This window comes from Hemicordylus capensis, chromosome 4, assembly GCF_027244095.1.
Source record: "Hemicordylus capensis ecotype Gifberg chromosome 4, rHemCap1.1.pri, whole genome shotgun sequence".
Taxonomy (NCBI): domain Eukaryota; kingdom Metazoa; phylum Chordata; class Lepidosauria; order Squamata; family Cordylidae; genus Hemicordylus; species Hemicordylus capensis.
Window position 1 is genome coordinate 306,766,609 of NC_069660.1, and position 17,085 is coordinate 306,783,693.

At 47.1% G+C, this 17,085-nt stretch overlaps 1 long non-coding RNA gene across 1 annotated transcript in view; it reads left to right on the plus strand.

Moving 5' to 3' along the window:
* The first annotated feature begins 8,109 nt into the window (after positions 1–8,109).
* Positions 8,110–17,085, plus strand: part of LOC128322804 (uncharacterized) — an 87,646-nt gene continuing 78,670 nt past the window's right edge. Inside the window, exon 1 of the long non-coding RNA XR_008306006.1 lies at positions 8,110–8,350. This is a non-coding gene — a long non-coding RNA (uncharacterized LOC128322804). The remainder of the gene's footprint in view (positions 8,351–17,085) is intronic.

Consider the following 17,085-nt stretch of genomic DNA (forward strand, 5'->3'; position numbering starts at 1 on the left):
TAGTCCGGCACTCTAGCCACTACACCATGCTGGCTCCCTTCCCTGGCATCTTGGAGATGCCAGGGAAGGAACTTGGAGCCTAGATGCTCTTCCCAGAGCAGCTCCATCCCCTGAGGGAAATATCTTCCAGTGCTCACACTTCTAGTCTCCCATTCATATGCAACCAGGGCAGACCCTGCTTAGCTTAAGGGGACAGGCCATGCTTGCTACCACAAGACCAGTTCTGTTCAGTGACACAACACTGTAGCAGTGACGAACACCTGCTCATCTCTGTGGGGATCCCCGCTCTGCCCCGTGAACTCACATGGGGCATTATGGGATTTCCCAAACCTCCACTCTGCCAGAGGCAGCTGGTGAGCATCTGGGCATGCCATCGTGTGCCCAGCAAGGACTAGGTGATCATCTGCAGTGAAAGTAAATTTCTCCAACCTTCCCTGCAATCTATCTAGTTCTACCTATTCTATGATGCAGAAAATCCAGAGTTAGAGCATCCCCAACAGATGCTTGAAGACCTCACATAAGAAAGAGTGCATGCTTGGCTTTGACACTTGGCTTCAACGTTGACTCCTCATTTGTTTCCTGACTCTGGTTCCTGGTCAATTCTCCCTCTGCTGGACCTTCCCAGTCTTGAATTCAGGCTCTGACCCACTCACTGGTGGCTGACCACAACCAAGCGCTGACACAAGGCCAGCTGATTTTACCTACAAATATCCCACAGCCTGCCCCTCTTCAAGCCCTTTCCACCCATTCAAAACCCATTCGGACATTGCCAGAGAGTGGGATCGCCATTCAGGGGCACTGTAAAGGGTACATCTGTGCACAAGGATGTGAGGGCGGGAAGGGGGCACAGTATCGCGGCAGCTTGTCCACAGTCCCTAGGATTAGGAATGTGTCCCCCAGGATAGTAATCCCTGTGGCTGTGAGCCAGAAACCATCCTTGCTCCATTCAGAGGACCCATGGCCTGATGCTCTCATGAGGGAGGTGGAGAAGGTGATGTATTGTCCTCTTGGATCAGCTATGCTTCTTCCGGGCACATTACTTCTTTCCCCTCCACTGAGATGGTCCTGCTCATGAGTTGTCCAGGAGTGTCCCTGGGACCTGTCACTCTCATACCTGGCCACTGAGCCCTGAGTCAGGCAGCGGTTTCCTTGAAATATGATCTCAGTTGATCCATGACTGCCCTCAGTGACCTGTCCTGCTCATGAGCTAGACACTGTGAGCACAAACCCACAAAGGGGGAAGGGTACGGTCCCCCTTCCTCGCCCTTTCTTTGTGGGGGGGAAGAGCTTGGCTGCTCTGGAATCCCTTCTGGGGGGTCTTCCTTTCAGACCCTGAAAATATCACCCTACACACACACACACACACACACACACACACACACACCATTTTATTTGGCATTCATGACCATTTGGCATTCATGATCCACAGATGGTTCTTCTCATGAGGAGCAAATATTCTCCCCCCACCATTGAAGAGGCTGGGGGCCCCCTTCCGCAACATTTCTGTCTGCAAAATAGAGCTTGGCTGCTCTGGAATCCCTTCTGGAGATTCCAGAGCAGCCTTTTAAAAAGCTTGCCAATAGCCCCCCCCCCTCGACACACACACACCATTTGCATGCATTGGGCTGTGGACTAGACCCTTCCAGCCATTCAAAACTCCTGGGCCAGGGACAGCATTGCAGCATATGTATGTAGATCTCGATAAATATGTATGTAGCTCTTGATGAAATATGTAAATGTATATGTATGTAGATCTCGATAAAATATGTAAATAAATAAAGAATCAAACTCTAAAAATGGGAGGATAAACCAGTAAATTTGACTTCATAAGTTGCCACATTCCTAGAAATATACATAGGAAGCTTCTGTACTGAGTCTGAACACTGGTCCATCGGGCTCAGTATTATCAACACTGACTGGCAGTGTCTTTCCAAGGTTTCAGGCTTTCCCAGCCCTACCTCGGGATCCTAGGCATTGAAGCCGGGGCCTTCTGCATGCAAAGCAGATGCTCTACTATTGAGCTACCGCCCCATCCCCTAAAGGGAATACCTTACAGTAGACAGCACTCACATGTAGTCACCCATCCAAATGCAAACCAGGGCAGACTCTGCTTAGCAAAGGGGACAATTCATGTTCATTACTGCAAGACCCGCTCTCTTTCCCATAAGTGCACAAATTTCCCTGGGTAAGGGCAAAATCTGGTAGCAGCAAGGAATGTATCTCTGCCTGCAAAATGCAAGTTCTGATTGCACGCACACACACACACACTTTTGCTTTTTCTTCTTTAATTATCTGCTGTCACTTTCCATCCTCTTTTAAATCAACATGGTATAATTATGGATGAGAGCATTCAGGACAAACAAATCCAACTTTCAGCTCCAGAGAAGGTCTGTAGGTTGAAGCATTAATTTGATCAGTCGTAAGTCCAGATGGTGCTTCAAAAATGCTCTTTTTGAAATAAACTAAGAAATGTGTCACCTGACAAAGATCTGAGTGCTGCGTCATCCTCAGTCCATAATACTAGCATCTAAACATTTCACTGAGTATAACTTCAAAGAAGCTGCTTTCAGAGCACTTAGAGCAGCCATCCAGTTCTGTTGCCCAGTGGCTGAGGAACTTGAGATTAGTGATGGGGAATATTTAGAATTGGGAATGTCTGGAGTACAAACTGCCCAGTTTGAAAAGCCAGATCCTATCTTGAGCCAAGCTCAGACCCCTTTGAAACGGGTTCCAAACTGGAGGCCACGCTGGTGTCAACAACACTGGGGAATCCCTGTCACAGGGAACATTCCTGAGCATCCACCTGTAGATGTGGTGGACATTATAGTTGCCTCAGGCAGCAAAATGCCTTGGACCAACCCTGGTCTCTTCAAGAGCTACAGGCATCTGCTTCCTGGCCAACACATCTTTTATGGTTGAACTTAGGGGCAGACCTTCCATGTGGAGAAGGGAAGTGGTCACCTCAGACAGCAGATTGTGAGGGTGCTAGATAAGCAAGCAGGTAAGACACCTTCCTGCCCCTGCTTTAAAGAAGAAGGGAAGAGGAGGAGTAGAGTGCACTCAAGACAGTGGCAGCCCATGAACGTGCCTCTGGGGGGCGGACGGCTGGAGGCAGCTTTAAGAGTAAAGTAATTCGGAACTCACCTCCATGGCGGCGGCACCTAAATGCTGGCTTCCACTGAGCCGAGCCCCCGCCAGCGGCCAGGTGAGTGGAGGAGGCACTTCCCTGTCATAGGGACTGCTGGGCGGCACATTGCAGCTCCAAATAGCATTCAGGTGCCGCCACCGCGGAGGTGAATCCTACTCCTAAAGCTGCCTCCCCTCCCCGGAGGCACGTTCACGGGCCACCACTGACTTAAGAGGGTAGACAGCCTATGGCACCCTGTCCAGGTGTGTACTAGGTGAGAGTGGGCTTGTGTTTGCCCCTCTCCCCTGCGCATGGCCTCACATTGGCCATGCCCTCCGCACTGTGATACCACATGCAAGGGGCGTAGTCAGCACCCGGAAGGGCCCACATGGCCCTCCGACACTGATAACCATGTGGCTTAGTTGTTGGCTGGATTTTTTTCTTCATTCTCTCCCTCACTCACTTGGAGAGAGGGAGAGAATGAAGAAAAGGCCCAGCTGACAACTAAGCCAGCTGGGAATGAGGCTGGCCAGAGCTCAGGGGGAGAGGCAAGGGGCAAGCGGCAAACTAGGCAGCTCCAGGAGCTGGGCCGCTTGGGTTCTTTAAACCCGTTTACCCAATTATAGCTCTACCCCTGACCCTGCCTCAGGTGCACAGAGGTCTTTAGATGCCACTGGTTGTATTTTATGTGTGTGTTTCTGGTTTCATACATTGCAAAGTGCACAGAGAGTTGTGGCAAGGCAGTACAGGTTGAGTATCCCTAATCCGGACATCCAAAATCCGGAATGCTCCAAAATCCAGAAGCTTTTTAAAGTAAGTACAAAACATTATTTTCACATGAAATCTGAATTTCATCTCCACCTAAAATGCCATGTTTGAGTCTAACATGACCAGCAACATTATTGCGTTGAAAATTTTCTTGCAATTAGTTTCCATTGTATTTACAGCTATTTGTCATTATCATAAATTCAATGCCTATTTGTTTTTATACTTTAAATAACCCCCCCCCCCCAAATACAGTGTATAGTAACCTTTCGTGTTTAGACTTGGATCTCATGCCCGAGATATCTCATTACAGTATGAAAATATTCTAAAATCTGGAAAATTCCGAATTCCGGAACATTTCTGGTCCCAAGCAGTTCGGATAAAGGATACTCAACATGTATATACATTTCAGATAACACTCAATAAAAATGGGACTTCCTCACGCACACAGCTGGCTGCACAACAGTGATGCTGAGGCATCCACCAGAAGACTATGATGTTCATATCTAATATCCTTTCATTAGACCCATTTGTACAGGCAGTTTACGCTCTGCTATGGAATGGATAGCATTACCAGATTAACATCAGAATTGTCAGAGTGAATGGAATGAATATTCGGATAAAAGGATGTCTGGGAGCACAATGAATCCTCTTGAGGCTAGAGGGCTAGATGGTGCCTGTCAAATGAATCAGAATTCCTGATGAAATGCATTTTTTCTTCTTTGGAAACATGCCATTATCCCCAGATAACCTCACCCCTTCTTATAATTTCCAAAATTATCTCCATACTTATACCACTCTATCCCGATTCTCTTCATTTTACTCAGACTCTCTGTGGGGAATGGGCCAGACCACAGCCTCATGGGCGGGGGGAGCTGTTTGCCCCACACTCACTTACACAGCGACAGGATGGGCCACCCTGATCAGAGGAGAAGGGGGAGTGGGGAGGCAATGATGCCGTTGGGTCATTGTTTGCCTCCCCTCCCCTCCCTGTTTGCCGCTGCTTGGGCTTTGAGAAGGGAGCAACTGAGTGTCTCTCCTTCCGAGCTGGGCAGTTTGCTCCTTCCTCATGACCAGGGGTGTGTTAGGCCCACTGGGCTGCTCAGCAGAGCAAGATTACAGGCAGCAGGGCCCAGCACAAGCCGGAGAGCACGTGGTACAGGCCTGCTTTTCCTGCTGGCTGCGCAGGCCTCCTGGGTTGAGTGGCAGAGAGTGAAGGAACCCGGAGCTGGAGAGCACGTGGCCGGGTCAGCAAGGCCATTCGCGGAGTGGTGTTGGCAGCAACAGTTTGGCAGATGAAGACCTGATATACGGGGGGGGACGGGTTCAGCGGGCAATGGGCGAAGGGCTGGTGTGGGGATAGCAGCAACTCTGGGTTTTGGTCTCTAATCCCTCTCCCCACCCCCTGCTGTGACGTGGATTGGAAGCCTGTATGATGTCCCCACATTCGTTTTGGCTCAGTCCCCCCCCCGCTTTGTTGTTGTAGCATGGACCCCTCTTTTCCAGGGAGTGGTAAGGAAATCCCCCCTCCTCTGGCGGCAGGATCCGTAGTTATGGGGGTCATTGATGGGGCTGTTGCTAGCTGCTTGGCCTGTTAGGCCTGGGCGAGCTGAACCCCCAAATTGGGTGATTAATTGGGGAAAGGGATGGTCTGGCTCCAGCAGGTGGGAACTGTCTTCTTCGTTATGCAGTGTCTGCCTTGGTTTGCTTTTGAATGGAAGCTTATATGTGAGTACCATAGAATATTCCCCTTAGGCAATGGGGCCATCTCTCACTGCTTGCTTGCTTGCTTGCTTGCTTGCTTGCATGCATGCATGCAGAAGGTCCCAGGATGGGGCTGAAACTCAGTGGTGGAGCCCCTGCTTTGTGTGCGAGAGATCCCAGTTTCAGTCCTTGGCGTTGCCAGATGGGTCTGAGAGAAACCTCTGTCTTAAATTTCTAATTTAAGTGCTTTCCTAGTGGTGCAATGCAAGTGCGGGCTTGCTGGGGGCTCTTACTTGCCTACTTTTTGATTGACATTGGCCTGGTTATTTTCTTCCCTTGGAGGCTAAAAGCTCCCCCACCCTTCAACTCTCATCGTCTGGGGTTGGGGCAGACATGGGGGAGTTGAGGGCGTTGATAGCCAGGTGGGAGGTTTTCGTGAGGGCTAAGATAGCCAGAACTGAAGGGGTGTGGCACAGGCTGATCTGCTCAAGGCTTTGTTTGCCAGGTTGACAGCGCTGGAGAAACCTGAGGAAGACCTTGGATCAGTGCCCCCAGATGTATGTGGTCCTTACATGTTGCCTACTGTGGCTGCTGCTCCAGCACTGCCTTTGTGCCGACACCAGCGCCACTGTCTGCGCCTGAGAATTCACCAGGGGAGTCACCTGTGCAGGAACCTTCAGGTCTCATTTGTTAACCAGTTTCGGCTGAATGGAAGAAGGAAGCCTAATCAAACATTATGATAAGTAGGGCTGCTTACTTGGGTACACAAGGCCAGTTAGTGCAAGTGAACAACCGTCTCTACCTCCAAGCTGAGGTGCTCTCTTGATACCCCGATGCTGTACAGCAGCCAATTTTATATTGGTTAATGGTATGCCTTACTCCTATAAATTGGCCTTATCTGTGGTTGGTGGTTCCTGTTTACAGCCTGCTTCCACTGCCACTCTCCTCATTTGGATAGCCCATATTTCCTCGCAAATCAGATTTCCAGTGCTTGTGAAGCAGTATGGAGAGAGATGAGTAGGAGGCACAAGCACAGGTGTGGGCCTTCCTAATCTGGAGCTGAATCGTCTGGGCTTTCATAGTGATGAACTGTTAGCTAGAGTTACGCATCATAAGTTACTGCAAACCCCCTAAATTTTAGTATTCATTATAGAAAGCCAAGGACCTCACTTTAAGGACGGTTCATTCAAGAGCATACAGTTGGGTTGTTTAATAATGCTTATCAAGTGCATGCAGTAAGTTTATCCTAATCTAGCATGGGATTGTCAGGAGCTAGCTGTTTAATCACCTTTCATAGTGAGGGTCTGTTGGCTAGAATTTAAGAAGCAGGGGTACATACAGACCCTCCAAAATTATGTAATCTATTATGGAGAAGCCACTGCTTTTGCTGTATGATCAGTTCATACAGTCAGACATTTCAATAATGTTTATTGCGGGCATGAAATAACCCATACATAATAGCTACTCATTGGAAAATCTTTCCACAGAGTAAATTACTTGGTTCTATATATATTTATGGAACAGGTTGCTATTTCCCTGAACATGATTATTTGTAATGTAGGGGTTACTGAAAGAAAATTGACCCCATTCTACACAGTCTTACCCCTCTCTGCGTGAAGTGGTTATGAGTCTGTTTGAGTGCGGACATAATTTGATGGATCACCCAAGCCAGTAAATTGTGGTACCAATTCATTGTCCAAATCTGGTTTGAACAAACAAGGGTTTTATTCTGGTTTGTTGGTTCTCCTAATTGGGAGGCTTGACAACAGTTTGCTGGCATAGATGAAATGGTGTAAATAATCCGAGGGAAAGGATTATTTAGCGAATGCCATGACACAGTACTGGGGCAATAGTGTTAAGAGGTGGTGACAATATTTTTTGTGACATATATCAGACTGATTATTACAGTCTGTAACATTTCAGAATTATGTTACTATTAACTGGCAAGTTTCATGGTTTTTGTGAGCCAAGCATTATGTTCAAGGTCATTGTTGATGACTGATAAAGTAGACATACTGTAACATACGTAAAATGAGAGTGTTACACACCATTTTGTTTTATAAAAGTGGGCACACTTTATTCTGATATATGAATTTGGGAACTATAGTCCTTATGCCAGTATAAGCTGTTGATTATTGAATTTTTCTGGGAATGTTAACAAATGCGTTCATAGATGGTTATTTTTAAAGTGAGAACTAACAGTAGATTATTGCAGATTGACTACAGTATGTTATTGGTCAATGCATCATGTTAGGAATGTCAACAAGCAGTAATTATAGCTGCTTTTTTAAAGTAAGAACCAACAGCAATGCTGTTTCGATATTACATTCCATTGAGAATGTTAACAACTACTGTTACATGTACTTGGTCTTTTAAAATAAGAGTTACTAGCAGGTCAATAATTATTGTTACAGGCATTTGTTCTTCTAAAGTAAGAGTTAACAACAGATTGATGTATTGTGTTGACTATAGTATCAGCATAAGTGTGCCGACAATGTGAATGATTTACTCTATGAATAACAGACCGCAGCTGTTTTGTTTATGGAATTAACCACTCAGTGTGATTAAAGTGATACTCCCTGCTAATCACCACACCTTCAAGTAGCGGGCTATATAATGCTAATCACCACGCCTTTAATTAGTGGGCTATATAATACAGAGCCCCATGAGCTGATTAGCCATTGAATGATTTGTCTTCCCGAAGTGAGATGTAGGAGGATAGAGCTCTCCAAAAAATACTTTCGGAGGAAATGGGTATGTGTTAATGGGCATATAGAGGGGAGGTTTTGGATGACATTATGATGTTTGTTGGATGATGTAATCAGCTGCGGAACTGTTCTTGTGCTCACACTTCCAGAAGCTTTGCAGCTCTGATGAAGAATGTTCAAAATGGGCTGGAGAATTTCCCGGGTTCGCCCATCAGCTCTGCTAGCTCTGCCTCAGATAGACAATTTTGTACAGATTTGCTCACTAGCTATTGTAATTGTTATTTCTGCAATTGGAACTTTTGCAGTTTATTTTCATGAAGAACAAGACAGCTCTGCTTCAGACAGACAATTGTGTACAGACTTGCTGACTAGTTAATGCACTTGTACTTCTGCAATTGGAACTTTTGCAGTTTTTTTTCATGAATAACAAGACTTTCCTGTACCAATTGATCATTTGGATGTTCAGGACCTACGTTTACCATGTACTATTTACACTTATTGCATTTATGCAGTTAAAGTTTAAGTGATCTGTATATCAAAAACCCTTTGTGGTCTTTTTTCGCATATATTCAAAAAAATAATAATGGATATTTTCACAACATTGGAAGTGTTTTGATTTTGTCACAACAATGTATATGTTGGGTTCTTCTCATGAACAAGAGCTTTGAAAGTAATGTAAGTTCTGGAAGTGTTATCAATTCCAATTGCTACTATTATCATTATTTTTGCACGGTTTCACTCATTTGGCTGATGACACAGTACTGGGGCAATAGTGTTAAGAGGTGGGGGTATGGATGTAACAAGGAGTGAGATGGTAGGTGGTGGTGGCTGACAGAAAGCTGGACTCCGAATCAACTTGGAACTTGGAGAACTGCTATTCTTGTCAACCTATATCATTCATTTTAAGCATGGTTGAAGGATCTGCTTTTCTGGTAACTAGTGAGCCCGGATGCAGAGCATTTGCGCCTCTAGTTGGGCTCAGCCGTCCACCCGCCACCACGCCGGCATGCCCGGGGTTCTGGCTGGCTGACTGGCCGCTGTCCCCCCGGGCCAGGCTGGCCCGCCACCTGGCCCTCCATGCATCCGGGCCAGGGCCCGCTGATGCCGTCTCACCAGGCTGTCTCACTGCTACCTCCCACTACCTCCTGTCTCACCAGGCTGTCCCACTGCTACCTCTCGCTTCTTCGTCCCAGCCGGTGGGGCTTTGCCCACTGTCCGCCCGCTGTCTGCCCACCTCCTCGCCGCTGCCATTATTTCTCCTTGCCTTGCTTCCCGCCGCCGCTTCCCAGCCAGTGGGGCTTCGCCCACTGTACGCCCACCTCTTCCAGCTGGTCCTCCGCCTCTGCCTCCTGGCCGCCGCCATTATTTCTCTCCACTTCAATACTGGAACTCTCGTGCACTCTAGAGCATCTGCGTGCTAGTACTTGATTGCTCCCCTCACCCCCTGCCACAGCCCCCCTCACCTCAGAGATCTTCCCAGCCTCACCTGAGCTGCACTGCTGCTCCTCCTGCTCCATCCTGTTGCTTCCATCCTCCTCACCCCTTGTGGTCGTGGCTGCAGCATTGCTGCCACCTATTGGCCATGTTGTAGCCCCCTATCCGCAGAGACCTCCCCACTCTCACCTGAGCCCCGCTCCTGCTCCTCCCCACAGGAGCAGCAGCAGTGGCTGACCAGGCGGTTCCTCACTGCTGCCACCACCATGGCCACTCATTCCCCTCAGGCTGCTGACAGGTGTCATGCCCTCTATCTCAGACAGCGAGGAGGAAGGGGAAGCTGTCAACTTTCCAGCCGATGCAGGAGTGTCTGAGGGGCAGAGCCCGGCTGTCAGTGTTCATGAAATAGCTGGATCTACCACAGCCAACGATTCAGAGCAGGCACAACAACCTGAGACAGCAGAAATCGTGAAGGACCAATCCGAAGAGGAGCTATGCAATCAACCTCCACTGACTCCACAACAGCGGCGTCTTTCGAGGTGCAGGACTCAATTAGAGACTATTAGGAGGAGCAAACGCCTCTTGCAGAGGGCTGATAAGCCTTGAATTCCTGCCAACTGGGAGCTCTCGGCTTGCACTATAAATTACATCACCAGCTTTCTACTCACTGCTGAAAAGCAACATTTGTCAACCTCCGTGTCGACAGCATGCAGCCAAGTTTCCAAGCCGTATCCTGTTGCAGCAGCTCCGTTTTGTCCTGTGATCTTCCCTGGCAGTTGGCCAGACCCTGACAACAGGCTTGGGCCCTTCCTTCTCTCTCTCTTCCTCCTCCCTTCATGTTTCTTTTTTCCCCTCCCTCCCTCCCTCCCTCCCTCCCTGAGTTAACAGATCTTGTTCATCTTGTTTCCTCATCTAATTAACATAACGACAGCCTCCTTCTCCTGAAGGGGCTCTTTCCTCCCTCACAACCCCTCTCTTTGCAGACCCCTGCCTGCTATCCTTTTATTTATAGATAGATTTCTCTCCTCTACAATCAAGAACATCTTCTGACCAGAAATAGTTGCATTCCAACTGACTTTAACCATCACAAGCTCCTCCTCCTTATCTGCATATGGAATCCCCACTGCCCAGTCACCATGGTGCTTCTGCTCTCACAGGCTCCTTCTCCCTATCTGCATATGGAATCTCCATTGCCCAGTCAGATGCTTCTGCTTGCAAACTCTGTCAGCCAATAGCCTCCTCCCCCTCTGTCAGCCAATCGCCTCCTTTCTGCCATGTCCCCACGCGTCCCATCCTGGAGAATTAATTATATAGATGGTATATCAATATGGAGCTCATTTGTACTCCTGTACAAATTGAGAAATAATAACTGATGGTTTACCGAGGGTTTTTAGGCAGGTATACACAGCATATCAAGCAGGTGATTCATTATTCCCCAGTAAGGTAGGCACAATATGCTTGGGGAAAATCGGTGGCCACCTCTAACCTATGAAATTTAAGTGTGGCTCATGGTTGGAATTGCTACTTAACAGCTATCAGTTATGGGGATTTTAAATAACGCAGGCAAGCAAATGCTGCGAGCAGTTACATTTTGGCTGGTTTTGGACAAGCATTCTAAGTCTCCTGTTAATTCAAAGAGGAAGATTTGGCATGTCTGGCTTACTTAGTATGAAGAGGGCATGACAGGAGGGATCTTTTGGTTACACAAAGGAGTTGCGAGCCATCCTTGATGGGAAAAACAAGGGGCTGAGAGTGATGGAGAGAGATTGCTAGTGAGGCAACTATTTTTCCAGTTTCATAAATGGGTATTTGTAAATAAGTACAGTTTGGGATAGATTTAGATGACAAGTCAGCCGGAGTGGAAGAACTCTGGGTCCTGAGAAGTGAAATGTCTGCCTGTGCAATGACAAGGAAACAAGAAAATTGCAAAGTAAGTCAGGCAGCTTGATTAAATAAGGCCATTATTAAATCCAGGGGGTCTAATACACAAATGAGATGCCATACAGTTGTGTTTAAATTGTTTGTTATTTTCAGCTGCATATTTTCCTCAGAGAGGCAGTAAGATCAATATCTGTAGTATAGATGAGTCAATATTTATTACAGTCAGCGACCAACAAGACAATAAAGGCATTTATCCTGTAGTATATCTAGGGCTTCCCTGCTCCAGGGTCAGTTGATGCAGATTCCCCCAAAGGGTACTGTTAATTCTGCCTGGAAACACTGGCTCCCTACTGTCATTTGATTAAGTCAGCTCCACAAATGTTTGTTTCAAGGGCATCAGGACATAAGAGTTCTGTGCAGTTCCCATTGATTGGTGCTAGTTTCCGTCTCCTGTCTGTTGCAGGGTGTTCATGTCTCCTGATTTTCTTGGCAGGTGCTAGTGGAGTAGCAGCTCCTGAGTGTGTTTTGGCTCTATTGTTTTCTGGACCTGCGGATGAGCCAGTACCACCCGGATAGGCACCCAACTTGGTTTGGGAAGCGAGTGTGCGTTTGCTGGTTGAGCCAGCCCCTTCTCGGATAGGAACCCAACTTGGTTTGGGGGAGTGAGCATGAGTTTGCTGATGGGGATACAGGGGATGCTATGCTGCCAGCTGCTTCTGGCATTGTGGGAGTTATATCAGTTACTGTCCCGCCCAGGGTTTTGATAACTTGTTTAGGGGAAGATGATCTGACTAAGCGAACTTGCCTTTCCGTGATTCAGCAAGTCATGGGCCTGGATTCCTGGGGTAGTAATATGTGGGGGCAGATAGGTTTCAACGCATGATTCGGAAGGATGTTCAGATTTTGAAGGGGGGTGGAAAGAGCACAGAGGAAGATTCTGCAGGCATGGGTAGCTATGTGATTGCAAAGAGGGGCAGTTTTTGTTTCACATCCAGGTATAATGCACTCCTCTCTGCACCTTTTCTGGCTGGCTGGGCTCTATTTGTCCGTGAATGGTTGTGACCTGTATTTGGTGGACCTGCAGCAGGGGCGTGTTGAATTTTTCAGAGGTGGGGGGGCAGTTGAGGCCAATCTGGGCTGACCTCCACCTGTGGCAGGTGCAGTGCAGGCTGGGTGGATGTTTCGGAGGGTTTGGTATCGGTGAGCATTTTGACAAACCCTGCTTATCAAAGCCAATTCATACTTGCAACTATTGTAACTTAGCAATGAATGGCTATTTAGCAATTCATGTCTGAATTGCTACCCCAAGACCAGCTCTCTTCCCACCAGGAGGAGAGAACCCATGTTCACCATCAACTCATAACCAAATACATATAAACAAAAAACAACAACACTAACCTAATTAGCATAGAGATTCCCAACAACTAGCTAATTTTGATATGAATAATCCTGCTTATTATTATTGTTGCTCCTTGTGACTGCCCAGTCTAGAGGTCCCTAGTCTGTGTACAACTGAAAGCTGTTCTCCTTGTAGTACCAAGGTCTGCTCTCAGACACATGATGCTCAAGCTGTGGAGTTCTGCATCTGGTTAGTACCTAGATAGGAGACCACTTGTGTGCCACCTTTGGTTCTATCATGGAAGAAAGGTGGGATATAAATAAGTACATTCTTGTTTGGGGTACATTTTGTATTGGGAACAAAATATGCACTTTCTATTTTTAGCCTATTTTCCTTAAGGAAAATACACTTATGAGATCACCCGGCAATTGTGTGTGTGTGTGTGTGTGTGTGTGTGTGTGTGTGTGTGTGTCCCATCAACTTCACAATGCCTGAAACAAGATGGACCAAATTGTTTAGTGTTGTAGGGACACCTCAACAACGTAGTTTGTGATGATGTCATCCACCCCGCTTCAAGATGGCAGGCGCTGCAAGTGAGCTAACGTGGACTGTCTAACCAATTTGAACCAAATTTGGTACAGTTGTAGTGACTGGCTCCAGTTCCTCAAGAGACCATCACCAAAACTAGGCGATTTCTCATGCACTTGCTGGTTTGCATTGCATGCATAGTGAGCTGCCTTTAAGTCTGTGGGCCTCAAATTTTGCAACCCTGGCCTGGGCATTTGCAGTCCTGGTACAATCACATGGCTGGGTTGCCATGCCAAAAATATGAATATGAATCAGGCCTTATCTTTCCTTTGGCATAGCTACTGATGTGAAGGGAAAAAACCCACCCCCTTCCACTTCACATGTATAGCAGGCCACCCCATCATTGCAGCAGCTGGACTGAGTTTCCTCAATAGATACAGAGTTCTCTTCTAAATGCACATGATTTCACCAGCATGGATCCACAATGGGGAATGTTGACTCCATGTATATAAAAGTGACTTCTAAACCAACAGAAGTGGCATTGCAGGGCCCTGACTGTTATTTGCCGGAACAATAAGCTCCCGCCTTCCTAATTAACATGCACTTTTAACATTTGGCACTTTTCTCAATCTGAAATGAACAGGATCCGGGAAAGCTTCTTATTATGTTGTCAACATGTCATTTCTCAGCAATAGCCCCCCCCCCCTTTATTTCTCCTCCACTTATATTGTGTCAAATGACTCAATTCTGCATCTTCCCCACTGTTATCTGGAACTATGAGGTGGACAGGGTAATTTTTTAGTGTCTTGCATAATATGTAGCCACCTTCGGTCTCCCCTGAACATTAACAGCATTTATTAGAAGTGATTTCCTCATGTGGTGCCATTCCCCCACCCACTGATTTTCATTCTGAGGTTATGCTCCCCTCCCCCCGTATTCCCATGAAGTAGCTGTATATTTATGAGTAGCTGCCTGCTGGTTTTTATTATTCATCATGCATGTGTCTTTGAGGCTGTATGCAACCAAGTTTGATGGCTTATAAGTATCAGATTTGCTGAACATGCCAGGAATTCTTAAGTTGATTCTCCTTCCCACCAAGATGGTCCTTTTGGCCATCTCAGACCTTAGCCGTCTCATGCTGTTCCATCCGTTGATCTAGGTGAAGCAGCCTGGATTATCAGTTGAACGTTGATTCTTGAATCCAGCCGGTTTCACGGATTGTCGGTAATGTAAGCAATTTATTCACAAGGTAATATACACAGCTTCCTGACTGAACTCCGAACCCAGCAGGAGTTGTTATTGGCATCGGATTTCTCCTACTTGACATCCTGACTAATGCTCTGTTTGCTCAATGGACTGCAATGTGTTGTAGGGATGTGCACAAAACCGGCTGGCCCAGTTCGGTTCAAGTCTGGACTGGACTCAAACCAGACCGGGCCAATTCGGTCTGGCACCCCTTCGAACCCCCCCTAGTTCCATTCAGTCTGGGGGTGTTTATGGACCTTTAAAAATAAAATAAATTGTGTGTGTGTGTCACTTACCCCCTTCAGGGGAGTTGTTGGAGGCAGCGGCGGCGGGGGGGTGTTCTGCGGAGGTTCCCCCTCCCCCTATCAGCCTTCCTTGCAGCCCAAACTGGCCATTCTGCAGGCTCCTCGACCCGTTCAGGCCTTCCTCCTCTGGCGTGGTGACCATTTTGGAGGCCACCACACCTGCAATAGGCGTGACCCAGGCAACTCAGACGCCAATTGTGCAGGTGCAGCAGCCTCCAAAATGGCCACCGTGCTGGAGGGGGAAGGCCCAAATTGGTCAAAGAGCCGGCCAAACAGCCAGTTTGGGCTGCAAGGAAGGCCAGCGGGGGGAGGGGGAACCTCTGTGGACCCCGACGTGCCACGTCCAACAACTCCCCTGAAGGGGGTAAGTGACACACACAATTTTTTTCAAATTAAAACAACCAAACAAACAAAAGGTGCACAAACCCCAGAACAGTCAAGGGGTGTTCAGTCCGGGGTCGGACCAAACGGGATGGTTCGGTTCAACCCCGAACCGTCAAACCAAACAGTTTCGACGTTGAACACGTTTGACGTCGAACCTGTTTGCACATCCCTAATGTGTTGTATGTGGGACTGCCTTTGAAAACGGTACGGAAACTGCAGCTGGTACAAAATAGGGATGCAAGATTATTAACTGGGATTGGATGTTTTGAGCATATTGTTCCAGTACTTGGTTAGTGCTTCGTCAACTGCACTGTCTCCCAGTCCATTTCCAGGCCCAATTCAAGGTGCTGGTTTTAACTTTTAAAGCCTTAAATGGCTTAGAACTGGGTTACCTGAGAGAACGCCTTGCCCCATATGTCCCTAGCTGTATTTTAAGGTCTTTGGAGGCCCTCCTCCAGGTGCCCCTGCCAAATGAAGTGAGGCAGGTGGCTACTAGGGAGAGGACCTTTTTGTTGGCGGCACCCAGGCTTACATGCTGTTGTCACTTTGTTCTTTTATACACCAGGTAAAGACCTTTTTGTGCACTCAAGATTTTTAACTTTTAACATTTTTAATTTTGATTGGATTTTAACTGATTTTTAAAGAAACTTCTTTTAAATTGTTTTGTATTTTGAACCCCCCTCCCCCCCTTTTTGTTAGTTATGATTTAATGTATGTTGTGTGCTTTTAATCTCAAGTTTTAATGTTGTTTTGTAAGCTGCCCAGAGAACAATTTGTTATGGGGTGGCTAACAAATAAAGTGTATTATTATTTCTTGTTTACACAGTCAGACAGGTGTTATTACATAGGATGCTGTCATATACATAGGATGAGTCAGACCATTGGTCTATCTAGCTCAGTATTGTCTTCAGACTGGCTGCAGCTTCTCCAAGGTTGCAGGCAGGGATCTCTCTCAGCCCTATCTTGGAGATGCTGCCAGGGAGGGAACTTGAAACCTTCTGCTCTTCCCAGAGCGGCTTCATCCCCTGAGGGGAATATCTTGCAGTGCTCACATATCAAGTCTCCCATTCATATGCAACCAGGGCAGACCCTGCTTAGCTATGGGGACAAGTCATGCTTGCTACCACAAGACCAGCTCTCCTCTCCTTTCGTTATTGACTGGTTTGTTTTTATCCAGACATTGAGTCCTTCTCAAGGACCTGGGATGGCTGAATGTTGTTGTTGTTGTTGCTGCTGCTGTATGTAAGCCATAATCACTTAATCCCTGTTCTGAGAGTGAACTTGCTAGTGAAGTTGCTTACAAGGCTGAAAGGGGGGCAGAAGTTCCACCCTCAGCCTGTCACTCTCCCTCCCTCCCTACTCTTCACAGTTAAAGAAGCATTTGTCTGAAGAAATGAATGTGTTAAGCATGTCTTCCTCCATGTCCATGATCAGGAAATTGCACTATCTCGGGTAGCAAATGAGAGTGGATTCATGGTTTGTATTGAAAATCTCATTTGCTACCAGAGAATCTATACTCAGAACACCTCAGAAACAACAGAACCCTGTTCTAGGGTTGGCACCCTATGTGCACAACACCACCACTCTCTCTGGGCCACCCCAGCACCCCACAAGTGCAGTTATGGGGCTGCTGAAATCTCCATTACACCTTATAGGGAAAAACCT